An 11,463-nucleotide genomic window follows, 5' to 3' on the forward strand; every position below is an offset into this window, starting at 1 on the left:
GGGGGAGAGGGGAGAGAGAGGGGGAGAAGGGGGAGAGGGGGGAGAGGGGAGAGAGAAGGGGAGAGGGGGAGAGAGAGGGGGAGAGGGGGGGGAGAGGGCAGAGAGAGGGGGAGAGAGAGGGGAGGGGGAGAGAGGGGAGGGAGGGAGAGAGAGGAGAGAGAGAGGGGAGAGAGGGTGGAGGGGAAGAGGGGGAGAGAGGAGGGGGAGAGAGGGGGAGAGAGACAGAGGGGGGAGGGGGAGAGGGGGAGAGAGAGGGGGGGGAGAGGGGAGAGAGAAGGGGGAGAGGGGGAGAGAGAGGGGGAGAGAGAGGGGGGAGAGAGGGGGGAGAGGGGGAGAGAGGGAAGAGAGAGGGGAGAGAGAAGGGGAGAGGGGGAGAGAGAGGGGGGAGAGAGGGGGGAGAGGGGGAGAGAGAGGGGGGAGAGGGGGAGAGAGGGGGAGAGAGAGGGGAGGGGGAGAGAGGGGAGGGAGGGAGAGAGAGGAGAGAGAGAGGGGAGAGAGGGTGGAGGGGAAGAGAGGGGGAGAGAGGGGGAGAGAGAGGGGGAGAGGGGAGAGAGAGGGGGAGAGGGGAGAGAGAAGGGGGAGAGGGGGAGAGAGAGGGGGGAGAGAGGGGGAGAGGCAGGGAGAGAGGGAGAGGGGGAGAGAGGTGGGGAGAGAGGGGGGAGAGGGGGAGGGGGGAGAGAGGTGGAGAGGGGGGAGAGGGGGAGAGGGGGAGAGGGGTGGGAGAGAGGGAGAGGGGGAGAGGGGTGGGAGAGGGAGGGAGAGAGAGGGGAGGGGGAGAGAGGGGGGAGAGAGGGGAGAGGGGGGAGAGGGGGAGAGCGGGAGAGGGGTGGGAGAGGGAGGGAGAGAGAGGGGAGGGGGAGAGCGGGAGAGGGGGGGAGAGGGAGGGAGAGAGGGGGAGAGGCAGGGAGAGAGGGGGGAGAGGGGGAGGGGGGAGAGAGGTGGAGAGGGGGGAGAGGGGGAGAGGGGTGGGAGAGAGGGAGAGGGGGAGAGGGGTGGGAGAGAGGGAGAGGGGGAGAGGGGTGGGAGAGGGAGGGAGAGAGAGGGGAGGGGGAGAGAGGGGGAGAGAGGGAGAGAGGTGGGGAGAGAGGGGGGAGAGGGGGAGAGGGGGAGAGGGGTGGGAGAGGGAGGGAGAGAGAGGGGGAGAGAGGGGGGAGAGAGGGAGAGGGGGAGAGGGGTGGGAGAGGGGGAGAGAGGGAGAGGGGTGGGAGAGGGGGAGAGGGGGAGAGGGGTGGGAGAGGGGGAGAGGGGTGGGAGAGAGGGGGGAGAGGGGGAGGGGGGAGAGACGGGGAGAGAGGGGGAGACGGGGAGAGAGGTGGGAGAGGGAGGGAGAGAGAGGGGGAGAGAGGGGGGAGAGGGGGAGAGCGGGAGAGGGGTGGGAGAGGGGGAGAGGGGGAGAGGGGTGGGAGAGGGGGAGAGCGGGAGAGGGGTGGGAGAGGGGGAGAGGGGGAGAGGGGTGGGAGAGGGGGAGAGGGGGAGAGGGGTGGGAGAGGGGGAGAGGGGGAGAGGGGTGGGAGAGGGGGAGAGGGGGAGAGGGGTGGGAGAGGGGGAGAGGGGGGAGAGGGGGAGAGGGGGAGAGGGGTGGGAGAGGGGGAGAGGGGGAGAGGGGTGGGAGAGGGGGAGAGGGGGAGAGGGGTGGGAGACGGGGAGAGAGGTGGAGAGGGGGGAGAGGGGGAGAGGGGGAGAGGGGTGGGAGAGAGGGAGAGGGGGAGAGGGGTGGGAGAGAGGGAGAGGGGGAGAGGGGTGGGAGAGGGGGAGAGAGGTGGGGAGAGAGGGGGGAGAGGGGGAGGGGGGAGAGACGGGGAGAGAGGGGGAGACGGGGAGAGAGGTGGGAGAGGGAGGGAGAGAGAGGGGAGGGGGAGAGAGGGGGGAGAGAGGGGGAGAGGCAGGGAGAGGGGGAGAGGGGGAGAGGGGGGAGGGGGAGAGAGGGAGGGAGAGACGGGGAAGGGAGAGTGGGGGAGGGAGAGAGAGGGGGAGAGGCAGGGAGAGGGGGAGAGGGGGAGAGAGGGGGAGAGAGGGGGAGAGAGGGGGAGGGAGAGAGAGGGGAAGGGGGAGAGGGAGGGAGAGAGGGGAGGGAGAGAGGGGGAGGGAGAGAGAGGGAGGGAGAGGTGGGGAGAGATAGAGAGAAGAGAGGGGATGGACGTATTTAGGAGACAGAGAAACGGAGAGAAAGGGAGGATACCGAAGAAAGGGGATGTGGAGAGTCAGAGGGAGGGAGATTGGGACAGAGAGAAAGAAATACAGAAAGAGGGAAAGATAGGAGGAGAGAGATAGAAAGAGGGGAATGAATGAGAGAAAGAGACAGACAGAAAGAAGAGAGAGACAGAAAGAGGGCGATAGGAGGAGGGAGAGGGGCGGGGGTAGGAACCGGGTCAGACAGAGACTGCGGCGCCGCGGACCCCCTCCTACAGGTACAGTAGCTCCATCCCCGCCTCCTCCCCCGGCGCTGCGGACGCACTCGCTCCCGCTACAGAGGCTCCGGCTCCGGGCGGGGCGGCCCCGATCCCCGCTGCTCTCCGGGGAACGCACGCCAGGCGCTCCGAGTCTGAGTGAGTCCCTCTCTCATCGTGTGATTGTCTGGCGGCAGGACTTGTGTATGCACGGATTTCCCCACCCCTCCGGTCTGTCCCTTCCCCACCCCTCCCTCCGGTTTGTCTCCCCCCCCACCCCACCCCACCGATCTGTCCCTTCCCCACCCCTTCCTCCGGTCTGTCCCTTCCCCACCCCTCCCTCCGGTCTGTCTCCCCCCCCCACCCCACCCCACCGATCTGTCCTTTCCCCACCCCTCCCTCCGGTCTGTCTTCCCTCCAGTCTGTCTCCCCCCCCACCCCACCCCACCGATCTGTCCCTTCCCTAACCCTTCCTCCGATCTCCCCCACCCCTCCCTCTGGGCTGTCCCTTCCCCACCCCTCCCTCTAGTCTCCCACTACCCCTCCCTCCGGTCTGACCCTTCCCCACCCCTTCCTCCGATCTCCCCCACCCCTCCCTCTAGTCTCCCCCCACCCTTCCGGTCTGTCCCTTCCCCAACCCTCTGGTCTGTCCCTTCCCCACCCCTCCCTCTAGTCTCCCACCACCCCTACCTCCAGTCTGTCCCTTCCCCACCCCTCCCTCTAGTCTACCCCCACCCTTACAGTCTGTCCCTTCCCCACCCCTTCCTCCGATCTCCCCCACCCCTCCCTCTAGTCACCCCCCACCCTTCCGGTCTGTCCCCTCCCCAACCCTCCTCCGATCTCCCCCACCCCTCCCTTCGGTCTGTCCCTTCCCCACCCCTCCCTCTAGTCTCCCACCACCCCTCCCTCTGGTCTGTCCCTTCCCCACCTCTCCCTCTAGTCTCCCCCACCCCTCCCTCTCGTCTGTCGCTTCCCCACCCCTTCCTCCGATCTCCCCCACCCTTCCCTCTGGTCTGCCCCTTCCCCACCCCTTTCTCTGATCTCCCCCACCCCTCCATCCAGTCTCCCCCTACCCCTCCCTCTGGTCTGTCCCTTCCCCACCCCTTCCTCCGATCTCCCCACCCCTCTCACTGGTCTGTCCCTTACCGATCCATCTATCTGCTCTCCCCTCACCCCTCCCCTCCTGTCTGACCCTTCCCCATCCCTTCCTCCGATCTCCCCCACCCCTCCCTCTGTTCTGTCCCTTCTCCACCCTCTGGTCTGTCCCTTACCCATCCATCCATCTGCTCTCCCCCTACCCCTCCCTCCAGTCTGTCTCCCCACCCCTCCACTCCAGTCTGTCCCCCCACCCCTCCCTCTGGACCCCCACCCCTCCACTCCAGTCTGTCCCCCCACCCCTCCGCTCCGGTCTGTCCCCCACACCCCTCCCTCCAGTCTGTCCCCTCCCCACCCCTCCCCTCCGGTCTGTCCCCCCCACCCCTCCCTCCCGTCTGTCCCATCCCCACCCCTCCCTCTGGTCTATCCCTTCCCTACCCCTCCCTCCAGTCTGTCTCCCCCTCCCCTCCCTCACACACTCAACAACCTGATCTCCCCGACTCTACCCACCTGCAGACTCTCCCACCCCCCGCACCCTTACACACCCACCCAGTCTCCCACTACCCTCCCCACCCAGACCCTCTCCTCCCCACTCTTCCCTGCAGCTGCCTCCCCTCCCCACAACAGCTGAAAAAAATTCCACCAACCAGAACCGAATGGAAATGCTCAGCGGGCCGAGGGGCATCCAGAGTGGATGGAGCGCAGAGTGGTGAATAGCAAACAGCAGGGGGTCAATGTATCAATGCTGGGACTTTGACTTCGAGCACAGAACTACAGTGTAGTACAGTCCCTTCGGCCCACAATATTGTGCCGGCCTTTTGAGATCAATCTGACACTTCTCTCTCTCGTTTTTCTATTATCCATGTTCCTATCCAAGAATTTCCTGATCTAAACATTCCTGCTCCAACTTGTCGTTCCATCACTCCCCCCCTGGGTCCCCTCCTCCTTCCCTTTCTCCTCTCCTATCAGATTCCTTCCTCTCCAGCCCCTGACCTTTCCCACCCACCTGGCTTCACCCGTCACCTCCCAGCTCGCCTCGGCCTTTTTATTCTGGCGACTGCCCCCTTCCTGCTCTGTCCTGCCGAAGGGTCTCGGCCTGAAATGTCGACTGTACTCTTTTCTCCCCCATGGACGCTGCCTGGCCCGCTGAGTTCCCCCAGCATTTTGTGCGTGTTGCTTTGGATTTGCAGCGTCTGCAGATGTCCTCTTGCCCTCAGTAGAGTGGGCGAGGAGAGGACGTTCCCCTTGGTGGGGGAGGACGTAGCTCCCGGCACAGTTTTACAACGGAGACGAGGGGGAATTTCTTTAGCCTGAGGGTGGAGAATCTGTGGAATTCATTGCCGCAGGTGGCTGTGGAGGCCAAGTCTGTATGTATATTTAAGGCAGAGGTTGATAGAGTCTTGATTGGTCGGGGCGTGAAGGGATACGGGGAGAAGGCAGGAAATTGGGGGGCTGAGAGGGAAAATGGATCAGCCATGATGAAATGGCGGAGCAGTCTTGATGGGCCGAATGGCCTAATTGTGACCCTATTATGGTCTAAGAGAAAGACTGTGAAGTTGAATCCATCTCATCGTATTAAGGATCTATTTAATGGATATAACAGCGGGGTAGAAACTGTTGGGACTGGTGGGACGTGCCTTTCAAGCTTTTGTATCTTCTCCCCGATTTTGGGGTGGGGGGGAGGTGAAGAGGAGAGAGAATATTCCAGGGTGGGTGGGGTCTTTGATTATCCTGGCTGCTTTCCCAAGGCAGTGTGAAGTGCAGACAGAGTCAGTAACCGGGAGGCTGGTAGAACTTGTCCACTCTACATTCCCCTCCCCTCCCCCAGATTCCACCTTTCACCCACAGGAGAAGAAGAAAGCCCTTAACCCCGAGTGGATGGAAAGCGCGCCAGGGAGCCGGCTGGATTCGAACTCGGGAACCTTCGCTCCGAAGTCTGGCGCCGGTGCCACTAGGCCACCAGCCGGCTTCACCCACAGACTGGGCGGGCAATTAACCCACCGACCCCGCATGCTGTTGGAATGTGTGGAGGAAACCACGCATGCACACACGCAGAGCGACGGAGCCTGGGATCGAACCGGGGTTCTCTGGCGCTGTGAGGTGGCAAGGAACATCGTCAAAGGCGGGCAAAATTGAAAAGGGTTAATACAGGACAGAAGGTGTGGAATTTGAATGCGCACAGTACACGGAATGAGGTCGATGAACTTGTAGCACAGTTGCAGATTGGCAGGTATGATGTTGTAGGTATCACTAAATCGTGGCTGAAAGAAGATTATAGCTGGGAGCTTAATGTGGTTGTATTGAAAGGCAGAAAGTCATTGCTCTGTTGGTAAAAATGAAATCAAATCATTAGAAAGAGTTGACATAGGGTTGGAAGATGTTGAATTATTGTGGATGGAACTAAAGGTTGAGAATTGTATATAGACTCCCCAAACAGTAGTAAAAACGTGGCCTACAAATTACAACAAGGGGTAGAAAATGCATGCCAAAAGGACAATGTTACAATAGTTATGGGGGATTTCAGAATGCAGGTAAACACAAAATACTTTGCAGATATTGGGGTCAAAGCAACACTCACAACACGCTGGAGGAACTCAGCAGGTCGGGCAGCATCCGTGGAAACGATGAGTCAATGTTTGGCCCGAAACGTTGACTGATCCACAGATGCTGCCCGACCTGCTGAGTTCCTCCAGCGTGTTGTGAGTGTCAGTATGCAGGTAGATTGGGGAAATCGGGTTGGTGCTGGATTTCAGGAGGGGGAATTTCTGGAGTGACTACGAGATGGCTTTTTAGAGCAGCTCGTAGTTGAGCCCACTACAGGATCGGTTATTCTGGATTGGGTGTTGTATTAGAATTGATTACAATAACCCCTATGAGCAAGTGATCATAATATGATCAAATTCAGCCAGAAATTTGAGAAGGAGAAGCTAAAGTTTAATGTATCTGTACTACAGTGAAATAAAGGGAATTACAGAGGCATGAAAGGGGAGTTGGCCAGAACTGACTGGAAAAGAACACTGGCAGGGATGACGGCAGAGCAGCAATGGCTGGAATTTCTGGGAGCAACTCGGAAGGCACAGGATATACACATCCCAAAGAGGAAGGAGTATTCTAAAGGAAAGATGACACAACCGTGGCTACCAAGAGAAGTCAAAGCCAAAAGAGAGGGCATATAATAGAGCTAAAAATATTGGGAAGTTAAGAGGATTGGGAAGCTTTTAAAAACCAAGAGAAGGCAACTAAAAGAAGTCTTTAAGAAGGTTAACTTGCAGGTTGAGTCTGTGGTGAGGAAGGCGAATGCGATGTTCGCATTCATTTCAAGAGGACTGGAATATAAAAGCAAGGATGTCATGTTGAGGCTTTATAAAGCACTGGTGAGGCCTCACTTGGAGTATTGTCATTAGTTTGGGGCCCCTTTTCTTGGAAAGGATATGCTGAAACTGGAGAGGGTTCAAAGGAGGTTCACAAATATGATTCCAGGATTGAATGGCTTGTCGTATGAAGAGCGTTTGATGGCTCTGGGCCTGTATTCACTGGAATTCAGAGAAATGAGAGGTAACCACATTGAAACCTATCGAATGGTGAAAGGCTTCGATAGAATGGATGTGGAGAGGATATTTCCTCTGGTGGGAGAGTCAAAGACCAGAGGACACAGTCTTAAAATAGAGGGGTGTCCTTTTAGAACAGAGATGAGGAGGAATTCCTTTAGCCAGAGGGTGGTGAATCTGTGGAATTCATTGCCACAGACAGCTCTGGAGGCCGAGTCTTTACGTACATTTCAGGCAGAGGTTGATAGATTCTTGATTGGTGAAGGGGATTTGGGGAGAAGGCAGGAGATCGGGGACTGAGAGAGAAAATGGATCGGCCAGGATGAAATGGCAGAGCAGGCTCGATGGGCCGAATGGTCCAAGCCATATGATCTAATTCTGCTGCTAGATCTTGTGGTCTTTTGGAATATGCCCGTGATATCCTAGGCAGAGTCCACAGCTCTGTGCTTCCTGTGTTCCTGCGCATTCGAAATGCCGTACCAGACTGTGAAGAAATTGTCAACATTGGAATTGGTTTATTATCGTGACTTGTACCGAGATACTGTGAAAAGCATTATTCCAAAGTAAATGTCATTATCAGAGCACATATATGTTCCTGCGGGCGTACTCAGCAAATCTATAGAATGGTAACTGTAAACAGGATCGATGAAAGATCAACCAGAGTGCAGAAGACAACAAACTGTGCAAATACAAATATAAATAAATAGCAATAAATAATGAGAACATGAGATAAAGAGTCCTTAAACTGAGATCATTGGTTGTGGGAACTGGATGGGCAAATGAGTGTAGTGTATCTCCCTCTCTCACCTCATCTCCTTCCCTGCCCATTATCTCCCTCTGGTACTCCTCTTCTTTACCTTTCTTCCGTGATCTTCTACCCTCTCATATCAAATTCCCCCTTCTCCAGCCCTTTATCCCTTTCACCAATTACCTCCGCAGCTCTGGGCTTCACCCCCTCCCCATCACCTGGATCCACCCATCACCATTCCCATTCTCCCCTTCTTCTTTCCAGTCCTGATGAGGCCTCGACTGTTTACTCCCTTCCACAGATGCTGCCTGACCTGCTGAGCATCTCCAGCATCTTAACTGAGTGTAGTTATGTTCAGGAGCCTGATGGTTGAGGGGTGGTAACTGTTCCTGAACCTGGTGGTGTGAGCCCTGAGGCTCTTGTATCTCCTTCCTGATGATTGAGGGGTAATAACTGTTCCTGAACCTGGTGGAGCGAGTCCTGAGGTTCCTGTACCTCCTTTCTGATGGCAGCAGTGAGAAGAGAGCACGTCCTGGGTGGTGGGGGTCCCTGATGACGGACGCTGCTTCCCTACGACAGCGTTTCATGTAGACGTGCTCAATGGCTGGGCGGGCTTTTGTAGCATTTTCCATTCAAGGGTATTGGTGTTTCCATACCAGGCTGGTCAATACACACCTGTAGGAGCTTGTCGAAGTTTTAGACGTCATGCCAAATCGCCACAGAGTCATAAAGAAGTAACGCATTGCACACAGATTAAGGTAGAAGGAGGTAGAACAGTAACAATGCAGAATAATGTGTACCAGCGACAGAGAGAGTGTGGTGCGGGCAGACAACAAGGCGCACGATATTCGTGAAGTAGATTGTGAGCCCATCTGATCAGACTGGGGAACTATTGTCAGTGGAAGGCAGATGCTTACATGGCCAAGTCCTTGCACGAGGAGCCTCCAGCTCACAACAGGGTCCTGCTCTGGACAACCATAGGGCTAAGGACATTTCCCTGTAGACCCTCACCAATCTTAAATCGATAGACCGTAGAAAGCGTCCTGCTTCACGGCTTGGCGCGGCCGCTGCTCCGCCCGTGACCGCGGAGGGTGTGTGGACCGCGGCTCAGCTCATCTCGGGGACCGGCCTCCCCTCTCGCCGCCGGCCAGCGCCGCTGACGATCCCCACGCTCTTCGGACAGTCTCTCGTCCCATGGACACGAGAGAGTCTGCAGACGCTGGAGATCCAAAAGCGACACGCACAGAACGCTGGCGGAACTCAGCAGGCCGGGCAACGTCTGTGGAGATGAAGAAACAGTCGACGTTTCGGGCCGAGATCCTTCTTCAGGACTGAGAAGGAAGGGGGAAGATGCCAGAATAAAAAGGTGGGAGGGAGTGGAAGGAGGCTGGATGGATGGAGATGGGTGGACCCAGGTGGGTGGGAAAGGTCAAGGGCTGGAGAGGGAGGAATCTGATAGGAGAGGAGAGTGGACCAGAGGAGAAAGGGAAGGAGGAGGGGACCTGGGGGGAGTGATAGGCAGGTGAGAAAAGGTAAGAGGCCAGAGTGGGGAATAGAAGAAGGGGGAAAGTTAGTTTACCGGAAGGAGAAATCGATGTTCATGCCATCAGGTTGGAGGCTGCCCAGATGGAATACAGGGTGTTGGCTCCTCCACCCGGAGGGTGGCCTCATCTGAGGCGAGGGAGGAGGTGAATGGGCAGGTGTAGCACTTTGGCTGACTGCAGGGATGAGTGCCGGGAGGGGAGATTAGTGGGGAGGGACGAATGGACAAGGGAATCACAGAGGGAGCGATCCCTGTGGAAAGCAGAGGGGGGATGGAGAAGTTGCAAAGGATAATTCACTCTTCTCCCCCTCTCCCATTGGGCAGACAACACAAAACCCTGAAAGCACATCCCACCAGGCTCAAGGACAGCTCCTACCTACTGTTCTCAGACTACTGGTATGATAAGATAGATTCTTGGCCTCACAATCTACCCTTGTTGCGGCCCTTGGACCTTATTGTCTGTCCTTTCTCTGTAACGGTTACACTTTATTCCGCATTCTGTTACCGTTTTACCTCGCACCTCCGCAACGCACTGACGCAATCACGGATAACGTGCAAGACCGAGTTTGTTCGGTTGTTTATTGAGACGCAGCGGAGAGTCGGCCCTATTGTCCCTTCGAGCCACATCGCAAAGCGACCCCCAATTTAACCCCAGCCCAATCACGGGACAATTCACAATGACCCATTAACCTAGCACCGTCTTTGGACTGTGGGAGGAAACCGGAGCACCCGGGGGAAACCCCAGCGGTCACCGGGAGAACGTACGAACTCCTGACAGGCAGCGCCGGGAATCGAACCCGGGTCGCCGGCATGTTAAGCGTTGTGCCAACCACTGCGCTACTGAGCCGCCCCAAATTCATAATCAAAGAAATTACGTGTCACCATATACTAACCCTGAGATCCATTCTCTTGCAGGCATTCACAAAGAACTGCAATAGATTCAGTGGAAAACTGCAGACAGACACGGACTGGCAAGCGACCGGTCTGCAAAAGAAGACCGACTGTGAAGATATAACGGATTTATACCGGGGGCGAGAGTTGTAGAGCGCACAGGGCAAAGCATTGAGGCAGAGCCGTAGTTTTCCACCGCACGTTGGTAAGTGTGACGGCAATAAACCAATTTACCAGCTCAGGCGTTTACAACCTTATATTCCGTCTGGGTAGCCTCCAACCTGATGGCATGAACATTGACTTCTCTAACTTCCGCTAATGCCCCACCTGCCCCTCGTACCCCATCCGTTATTTATTTATATACACACATTCTTTTTCTCCCTCTGTCCCTCTGACTAAACCCCTTGACCATCCTCTGGGTTGCCCCCCCCCCTTGTCTTTCTCCCCGGACCTCCTGTCCCATGATCCTCTCATATCCCTTTTGCCAATCACCTGTCCAGCTCTTGGCTCCATCCCTCCCCCTCCTGTCTTCTCCTATCATTTTGGATCTCCCCCTCCCACTTTCAAATCTCTTACTAGCTCTTCCTTCAGTTAGTCCTGACGAAGGGTCTCGGCCCGAAGCGTCGACTGCACCTCTTCCTAGAGATGCTGCCTGGCCTGCTGCGTTCACCAGCAACTTTGATGTGTGTGGCACTAATCCCTCCTACCTACACCATGTCCACATCCCTCCATTTTCCTCACGTCCATCTGCCTATCCAAACGTCTCTTAAAAGTCTCTGCCTGTACCACCACACCAGGCATCCACGACTCTCCGAGTAAAAAATTTGCCCCTCACATCCCCCCTCTCACCTTCAATGCATACCCTCTGGTATTAGGCATTTCAACCCTGGGAAACAGATACTCGCTGTCCACTCTCATAATCTTATCATTTATAAACCTCTATCAGAGCTCCCCTCAGCCTCCGGCGTTCCAGAGAAAACAGCCCAAGTTTATCCAGCCTCTCCTGGTGGGACACCCCCTCTAAACCAGGGAGCATCCTGGTGAACCTCCTCTGCACCCTCTCCAAAGCCTCAACGTCCTTCCTGTCGTGGGGCGACCAGAAATGGACGCAATACTCCAGAGTTTTATAAAGTTGCAACGTAACCTCCTAACTTTTGAACTCAATGCCCCGTAAGCATTCTTAACCGGGGCAGAGCGGTCCGCTGGTGTGGGAGGGGGTATGGGGTGTCAGGGAGGGGTAGCACCTCTGGT

The 11,463-nt window shown here is 56.8% G+C and overlaps 1 protein-coding gene across 1 annotated transcript in view; it reads left to right on the plus strand.

Moving 5' to 3' along the window:
* Positions 1-2,240: 2,240 nt before the first annotated feature.
* The window catches only part of LOC134339615 (potassium channel subfamily K member 4-like), a 53,964-nt gene continuing 44,741 nt past the window's right edge, over positions 2,241-11,463 (plus strand). Inside the window, exons 1-2 of the mRNA XM_063036286.1 lie at positions 2,241-2,546; positions 10,237-10,417. The gene's annotated coding sequence lies outside the window, so the exon portion shown is untranslated. The remainder of the gene's footprint in view (positions 2,547-10,236; positions 10,418-11,463) is intronic.

Source organism: Mobula hypostoma, chromosome 30 (assembly GCF_963921235.1).
Source record: "Mobula hypostoma chromosome 30, sMobHyp1.1, whole genome shotgun sequence".
NCBI lineage: Eukaryota > Metazoa > Chordata > Chondrichthyes > Myliobatiformes > Myliobatidae > Mobula > Mobula hypostoma.